The sequence below is a fragment of the Micromys minutus genome (assembly GCF_963924665.1).
Source record: "Micromys minutus genome assembly, chromosome: 8".
Taxonomy (NCBI): domain Eukaryota; kingdom Metazoa; phylum Chordata; class Mammalia; order Rodentia; family Muridae; genus Micromys; species Micromys minutus.
Genome location: NC_137977.1, coordinates 18416150 through 18425410, shown reverse-complemented (window position 1 = coordinate 18425410; position 9261 = coordinate 18416150). Strand labels below are relative to the sequence as shown.

Below are 9261 nucleotides of genomic sequence, written 5' to 3'. Positions count from 1 at the left end.
CCTGCAAGTGATCTGAGACACATGGGAACCTGAAGGCCTGTTTATCCCTGCTGACTATTATTCCTGCTATTGATAGATTGCGGAAGACAGAAGGAGTCAGTATTCTCATCTGAGAATAGAGGCTCTAGTAGGTAGTTTCAAATCTATGATTATATTGACAGTCAGTGGTATTTAACAGGGGTAAGAGGGTAGAGAGGATGGGATGAGAGCAATTACACTGTATTATATACATGTTTGAAATTGTCCAACAACAGAGGTGATTAATAATCATAAATAAATAAGAAAATCCAACATGTACTTGTCTAATGTGATGCATGCATGCTAACAACCAATGGCTTTATTTTGATTAGGTAAGAAAATGAGTACCATGCGACCATTGTATTTTCTTCCTGATAAACTTGCCTCTTTCCAGCCTGGTAGATTATCCAGTGCTTTACTTGGGTTGCCTTTGAGAATTCAGCACAAGTGAATCATGCTTCAGAATCATTTTTTCCCACAAGATAGAGCCACAGTAAAATGACAGTAAGGATGAAGAAGCTGTATAAGGCCAAAGTGACACATTACTAACTTTAGAAATTATTATTCCAACAATCATACAAACATTCAAGTGTACTACACAGACACCTATGCCAAAGTTTAACATTGGGGTGGTCTACCCTGAGACCATTAATTGAACAGACTTTTTAGAGTAAGGTTCACCATACCTTTACTACAACCTGGTAGAACTAGTATGAGTTCCCCATCCAGTGCCTGGACTGTCCTACCTGAAAACATCATAAGTCCCTTCTGCACAGATTCTAACCACAGCTCTCAGTTAGACTTCTGAAGAACTCCTCCAGGATCTCCCTGACACCTCATTTAGACTGTTTCTCCTGACATCCCATCCATACTGTTTCTCATCCTTCCACACCAAGCCTTGGTCCCATGCAGCAAAGAATTCGAGAAAGAGATGAAAAAATTTCTGGATCTAAATAAAGATAAAAACACAACACGACCAAACATCTGAGCCATGTTGAAAACAGTAGTATGAAGGAAATCAATAGCTCTACATGCTTGCATTAAAAAAAAAAAAATCAGAAAAAGCATGAATAAATGATTCAATGATGCAAGTCAAAAAACTTTGAAAAACAGAAACAAACTAAATCTAAACTCAACTGGAAATAATAAAATCAGACCAGAAATTAATACAATAGAGCAATAATACAAGCAAACAAACAAAAATCAATGTTTTTTGAGAAGATAAACAATTTTGACAGATGCTTGGCCCAAATACATAACAGAAAAAAAAAAGAGAAGTCTAGAATTGCTAAAAATCAAAGATGAATGGAGAAAATATTACAACGGGTACCAAAGAAATTCAGAATATTATAATGGACTAATTTAAACAGTGGTATTCCTTTTAGTTAGAACACCATTTAAAAAAGATTAATTTCTAGATTCAGCCAAAACACCAATGTTAAACCAAGAAGAATTGACAGCCCAAACATATAAGGAGGTTGAAATAGTAATAAAAACTTCCAGCCAAAAATAAAGGCAATGGCCAGGTGGAGCCACAGTAGAATTTTACCAAACATTTGAAGAAGTCAGTTCTTATTAAATTGTTAAAAATGCTGAAACAGAAGGAGCCCTCCCAAACTAATCTAACGAAGCCAGAATCACTCTAATATCCAAACCAGATAAAGACACAGCAACAGGAAAATAAGAAAAAGAGAGGAGGAATAAAGGATACATCAATAACCCTGAGGACCATGTATTCAAAAATACTCAATTCAGTAATTGAAAATATAATAAAGATGCATATCAACATCTTTATAATTAAATGTCACCCTGTACAGCAAGATGGAAACCATGCTTGGTACTGGAAACATAGCCAATTACTCAGTGCTAGTGAAGTCATAGATTCTGAAGAACCTACAACCACTAATGGACAAAGCCAGCATCATTCCTAAAGTCAATCTAAACAATTTGGCCTTAAACACACAGAACACAGATGAAATTATTTTTTCACTCCCACATCCAGGAAACTTTTCTTCGCAACTGACTGACACCACTATAGAAAACTACAGAGCCAATCAAAACAGGAGAAAATTTCCTGAACAAAACACCAATGGCTCAAGCTCTAAGGTCAAAGATTTACAAATGGGACTTAATGAGATTGCAAAGTTTCTGTAAGGCTAAAGACATCGTCAAGAAAACAAAACGGCAACCAACAGAATGGGAAAAGATCTTTACCAACCCCACATCAGATAGAGGCCTAATATCCAAGGTGTACAAGGAACTCAAAAAGCTAGACACCAGAGAATCAAATAACCCTATTAAAAAATGGGGTACAGAGCTAAACAAATCATTTTCAGTTGAGGAACACCGAATGGCCGAGAAACACCTGAGGAAGTGCTCGACATCCTTAGCCATCAGGGAAATGTAAATCAAAACAACCCTGAGATTCCACCTCACACCAGTCAGATTGGCCAAGATCCAAAACTCAGATGACAGCAGATGCTGGCGAGGCTGTGGAGAAAGAGGAACACTTCTCCACTGTTGGTGGGGTTGCAAGCTAATACAACCACTCTGGAAATCTGTCTGGCGATACCTCAGAAAGTTGGATATAGTACTACCTGAAGACTCAGCTATTCCACTTCTGGGCATATACCCCAGAGACACTTTAACACACAACAAAGATATATGCACCACAATGTTCATAGCGGCTCTATTTATAATAGCCAGAAGCTGGAAGGAACCCAGATGTCCTTCAGAAGATGAATGGATACAAAAATTGTGGTACATATACACAATGGAATACTACTCAGCCACCAGAAACAATGACTTAACCAAATTCTTAAGAAAATGGCTGCATCTAGAGAATATCATCCTGAGTGAGATAACCCAGTCACAAAAGAACAGACATAATATGCAGTCACTGATAGTGGGATGCTAACCCCAGAGGCCTGCACTCCCCCAGAAACAACTCACAGACTGTATGAAGTCCAAGAAATAAAGAAAACAAAAAATATACATATATTTACAAAACAAGAAGACTTTGACTATTTCCATGTTGAGTTTTGTTTTGCATGTAGTCTACACTTATTTTAACTATTAGGTTTTCAATGAATACTGTCAAGCCCTTGAAAAAAATCAAGTACTGACTAAAAAAATATATTCACATGGTTTTATGTAAAGATTATTTCAATATATGAAAAAACAGTACTGACAAAAATGTATAATTTTAAGCAAAAAATGTTTAAAATTTGTACATCTATCTTTGTTTTGTAAAATAAAGTCGTTAAAAAAAATGCAGTGTTGTGCAGCCTAGTCCTGGTGGTTACACATGCAAAATATTGTCACAACTAAAGCTCACAAAACATTGCAGATTAGGGTAAGAAGTACTGTTAACAGAAAACCATCAGGGTGTTTTCTGTGAGACCTTGTCTCTTAGTAATAACGAAGGCATATCCATAAACTCACAACAACATGACTGCTTAAACAGGAGCTTGAAAGGGAAGACAATAGACCGCTGCAAAGAACAGGGCAAAGCCTGTGAGACCTCAACCCTACCAAAGAGCTACAGGCACCTAAGGAACTTTCAGAGTGGGAAAATTTGCCTTTCCTAGAGAGGAGCATGCCTACTGGCTATCCAATACCAGCAGTCAGCTCTGAAAACCGTCATACTAGCATATTACACAGACTGAGAAGATTGTATTTAAGAATATATATTTTACATATACAGATTTAATCTTAATTGATGGAATAAGTGAGTAGGAATTTGGTAGAGAACACGAATGGGTATAAGAGAGGGTTTAGAAGAAGAAAAGGGAAGAGGATAGTTATGTAATTGTATCATAATCTCAAAAGTATAAATAAAATTTAAAAATGCTGAGGAGAAAATGAGAATCATTTCTTACTGTCATGCATCTCATTTTGTTCAACAACTATTTATTTTGTCGTAATGAGTCTTCAGCCTTTTTATATTGATATTATTTTTAAACACTGAAATAGAATTACACCACTTTCTGCCACTCTCCTTTGAACCCCTCTAAGCTATTCTCCCTAAAAGCCTTCTGATGTCCAAATTTCAAGCTGACTCTCAGTTTTGGATCCTTGCTTCTTTATTATGTTACCTGTACATGTGCATTTACTTGGAAGCATTTATAACAAGAGAAGACAATCTTCAGGCTGGGAATAAAGCTAACTTTGGGGTGGAGTGATTACCAACAAGTATGAGGTTGTACTTTCAAGTCCAAGAAACCCTCACCCAAACCATCTACACACACACCTAACAATGCTCACATCTCATTGTAGCCTTTTGGGTGGAGTCTAAATCACTTATATCTTAAGGAAAAGCTTAATTTTTCTTATTCATTCTGTCTTCTTGAACTAGAATGCATATAGTTGAATTGGCGCTGTGCTTGCATAACTTAGTTCTTATAATCAAGTCAAGAACATAAGTATGACAAGTTTACTGGATAAAAGCAATATGTCCTGGAATAACCTAGCTCTATTACCTTCCCTATTTTGAAGACTTTATTAATTACATCTATATTTAGAACCATAGCCATGTTTTAAGAAGTCTTCATAATGTTGACCCAGGTGTCACCACTAACAAAGTACAGTGGCTGCTCTGTTTGATTCTGTCTTTTTCTTTGGAAAGTAATACTATACATATATGGTGATGATTTCGATAGAACAACATTCCTAGGTGATCAGAATAGTCTATTGTAAACATTCCTAAAAAAAAAAAAAAAAAAAAAAAAGGTAGAAACTTACAATTCAAGTATTCTAACTATATCAGCTAAACGCATGCATATGTTAAATAAATCCTCATTCAAACGAGTTCTTTGATTTCTGAACAGAGTTCAGATTCTATACCATAAAAATGACACATATAAAAGGATATTTGGCTGCAACCTATAAATTGTAAAGCTACCTATACATCAGCTACTAGGTAAACATAAATATTTTTTACTGATTTATTGCAATTAATGCTGCCAAACACCGTATTGTTACCCAATATGCTTTAATAGAAGCAACAGTAAGAAATGCATGTATTTTAATTTTAAAGCATATATATCAATAATGAAGAATAGGTAAGGCAGTTTGTAAACATATCAGCAATTTTCCAACTTCTAACAGGTTATGAATACATAGTTGTGCTTAGTTCAATTGTAATAATAAAATTTTCCGATGTCCAAGGTTCAACTTTATATAAGAGCAGTTGGCTAATGCTAAAGATTGGGAAATCAACTGTCAAATGCATATTAAAGGTCTATGTCTAAAGGTCTTCTTAGGGGATTCTGCATAGGGAGCTTTGTGGGTGCTCACTGAATATTGCATAATAAACATATTTGTCTTTTTCTAGACTTAGCAGATTGTGTGTGTATACATAATAATAATTATAATAACTAAAGAAAATAATGAGAGCAAATAGACATATGGATCAATGTGAAAATATAGAGCTTGAGGTTTGGGGGAAGTTTTGAATTATTCAAATTTTATCCATTTATTTATTTTACATTTTGCCTTTTTGTAAAGGAATATACCAATGCAAGAACTCCTGAAATGGGGTAGTAGTTAATTTTTGTTCATTCATGTAACCACAATTGACACTCAAGGTACCATGCAACCCTCATCAGAGATACTTTCTCTTGCAGAAGTTGGAAGTTACCAAAGAGATTTACAATTGGATAGTGTGTACAGTAAGAGACTTTGGAGCATTCAGTCCTCAATCGGTTAGCTTCATTAAATCCCTCCCCTCAGGGTTCAGGAAGTTATGTGGAAGAGGAGGCAGCAAGACTTTAAGAGCCAGCAGGAAGAGATAACTCCATGGAAATGTTTTCCACATTCAACAAAATTGATACATATATATTCTCACAGAGAATGTGATACCAAGAACAAGAACTATACTTATTCAAACTGGAAAAAGAGTCCTAGCTCAGAGAAGAGGAAGTAGAAACAAAGTCCAACTCCTAGTCAGCCAAGAAGTTATTTGTAATTGACACCTGCTAGATAAAAGGAAGTAAGTTTTTTCCAGAATGTCACTGTGTATACCAACTGTGTTCCAGGGCAACCCCAGGAGTAGTTGGCTATGGCAAAACTCTCCCTCTCTCTCTTCCTCTCTCCCCCTCCCTCCGCCCTTACCCCTCTCTCTTTCTTTCTCTGTGTGTCTCCCTTCCTCTCCCTCTCTTTCTCTCTCCCTCACTCAATCCCTCCCCTTTTCTTGCCTCTTCTTCTCTGTTTCCCGTGCGTGCGTGTGTGTGTGTGTGTGTGTGTGTGTGTGTGTGTGTGTGTGTGTGCATGTTCATGTGTGTTGTTTTGTTTTGGTATTTTTTTACATTAATTTTACATTAACTTTTTTTAGTGAGTCTATTTTTTCTCCCCATCTTCTGTTGTTTGTTGTTGTTTACCCATTGAGAGAGAGAAAGAAGAATACACATGATGTGTGCTAGGTAGCAAAATAGAGAATATCTGGGAGAAACGAGAGGACAGCAAAGAACATCAAAACGTATTTTTAAAAACCCTTCCTATCTTAAGATGAATGACCTCAAAATAAAAGTCTTCTGAAAAAAAAAAAAGGTTTTTTTTTTTAAATCTGTGTTTCAAAGAGAAGGAAAATTTTGGAAATGGGGGGAGGGGCTGTGATCAGGATGCAAAGCTAATAAAGAAATGGATAAATAAATAAATGAGGCTGGATCAGGGCGTGGGCATGGACCCAGACCCACACAGCCCATACACCAGTTGCATCGTGACTCCCCAGGTATTTTGACACATCCAAGGGCACAGGTCAGACCCCAAAACCTTCTCCAATACCCAGTATACCAAGACTCCTGCAAACCATGGACACAGATACCCCACCCAGTCAGGGACCCAGACACCATCCAGTTTTCACCTATTTTGGGAGCAGAGACTCAGCTCTGGATCCATACTCACACAGTCCACATCCAAGTTACAGCTTGCCATCCCAAGTATTCTGAAATATCCAGGATCACAGGATCACAAGATCACAGGAAGGACAAGCTCCAGTCAGCAAAACGGAGGCCAGATAATACCAAAGATAACCAGATGGCAAGAGGCAAGCTCAAGAACATAAGCAGCAGAAACCATTTTGAACAGGCAACATCAGAACCCAGTTCTCTCACCAGAGCAAGTCCCAGATACTCCAACAAACCTATAAAGCAAGAATCAGATCTAAATTCTCATTTCATTATGATAATAGAGGACTTTAAGAAGGACATAAAATAATCCCTTAAAGAAAGACAGGAAAACAGAAGTAAACAAGTAGAAGTTCTTAAAGAGGAAACACATAAATGCCATAAAAAAAAAAATACAGGAATCCCAGTCAAACTGGTGAAGGAATTGAACAAAACTATTCAGGATTTAAAAATGGAAATAGAACATTAAAAAAACACAAAGCAAGACAGCCCTGGAGATGGAAAAACTAGGAAAGAGAACAGGAGTCATACAGGCAAGAATTATCAAGAGAATACAAGAGATAAAGAAAGAATCTAGCAGTAAAAGATACCATAGGTGTTCCTAGCACAGCCATGGCTTGTAGTCCCATGAAACATCTAAAGCACGTAGCTGCTCCAAACATTGGTTGCTGGATAAGTTGACCAGTGTGTTTGCTTCTCATTCATCCACTGGTCCTCACAAATTGAAGGAATGTCTGCCTCTGATCATTTTCCTGAGGAACAGACTTAAATATGTCCTGACTGGAGACGAAGTATAAAAGATTTGCATGCAGTGGTTCATTAAGATTGATGCAAAGACAGGACTGACATAACCTATCCTGCTGGGTTTATAGATGTCATCAGCATTGACAAGACTGAAGAGATCATCGGTCTGATGACACCAAGGGTCACTTTGCTGTTCATCATATTACACCTGAGGAGGCCAAGAATAAGCTGTGTAAAGTGAGAAAGATCTTGGTGGACACAAAAGAAATCCAACATCTGGTGACCCATGAAGCTCGTACTATTCAATACCCTGATCCCCTCATCAAAGTGAATGACACCATTCAGATTGATTTGGAGACAGGTAAAATAACTGACTCCATTGAGTTTGACACAGGAAACCTGTGTATGGTGACTGGAGGTGCTAACTTAAGAAGAATTGATGTAATCACTAATAGAGAGACATCCCAGCTCTTTTGATGTGGTTCATGTGTAAGATGCCAATGGCAACAGCTTTGCCACTTGGCCATCCAACATCTTTGTTATTGGCAAGGGCAACAAGCCATGGATCTTTCTTCCCCTAGGAAAAGGAATCTGCCTCACCATTGCTGAAAAGAGAGAGACAAGAGACTAGCAGCCAAACAGAGCAGTGGGTGAAATGGTCCCTAGGAGACACGCTGGAGAAGTATTTGTACTCTGGCTAATAGAAGGCTTTCTAGGCAACATGCTAGATTAAACAGCATGGTGAAACTAAGAAGAAAAACAAGACAAACTATTCCATAAAATGAAAACAGAAGGAACGGAACGCTACGTAATTCTTTTCATGAAGCCACAGTTACACTGATACCTAAACCACAAAATGGCCCAACAAAAAAAGAAAACTATAAAACAATTTACCTTATGAATATTGATGTAAAAGTACTCAATAAAATTCTATAAACCGAATCCAAGAAAACAATATGATCATCAACCATAATCAAGTAGGCTTCATCACAGGAATGCAGGATTAAAAGTCTTGGAAAGATCAGGAAATCAAGGCCCATACATCAATATAATAAAAGCAATATACAGCAAACCAGTAACCAATATCAAACTAAATGGAGACCAACTAGAAGTAATTCCATTACAATCAGTGACAAGACAGCCTGTCTACTCTCTCCTTACCTATTCAATATAGTACTAAAAGTTCTAGCCAGTGCAATTAGACAACAAAAGGAGATGAGAGCAATACAAATTGGGAGAAAGGAAGTCAAAATATCGCTATTTGTAGATAATATGATAATATATATAAGTGACCCCAAATATTCTACCAGAGAGCTCCTACAGCTGATAAACAACTTCAGGAGAGTGGCTAGATATAAAATCAACTAACAAATCTGCTCTACTCAAAAGATAGAAGGGCTGAGAAAGAAATTAGGGAAGCAACACTGTCCACAATAGTCACAAATAATATAAAATGTCTTAGTGTGACATAAACCAAGCTAGTGAAATATCTGTATGACAGGAACTTCAAATCTCTGAAGAAAGAAATTGAAGAAGATCTCAGAAAATGGAAATTCCCCCATGCTCATGGATTAACAGAATTAATATAGCAAAA

General features: G+C 37.0%; 1 pseudogene across 1 annotated transcript; it reads left to right on the top strand.

Moving 5' to 3' along the window:
• The first annotated feature begins 7535 nt into the window (after nucleotides 1-7535).
• Nucleotides 7536-8321, top strand: LOC308423190 (small ribosomal subunit protein eS4-like; annotated as a pseudogene). Its single transcript has one exon. The product of its transcript is annotated as a small ribosomal subunit protein eS4-like (transcript).
• The last annotated feature ends 940 nt before the right edge of the window (nucleotides 8322-9261 follow it).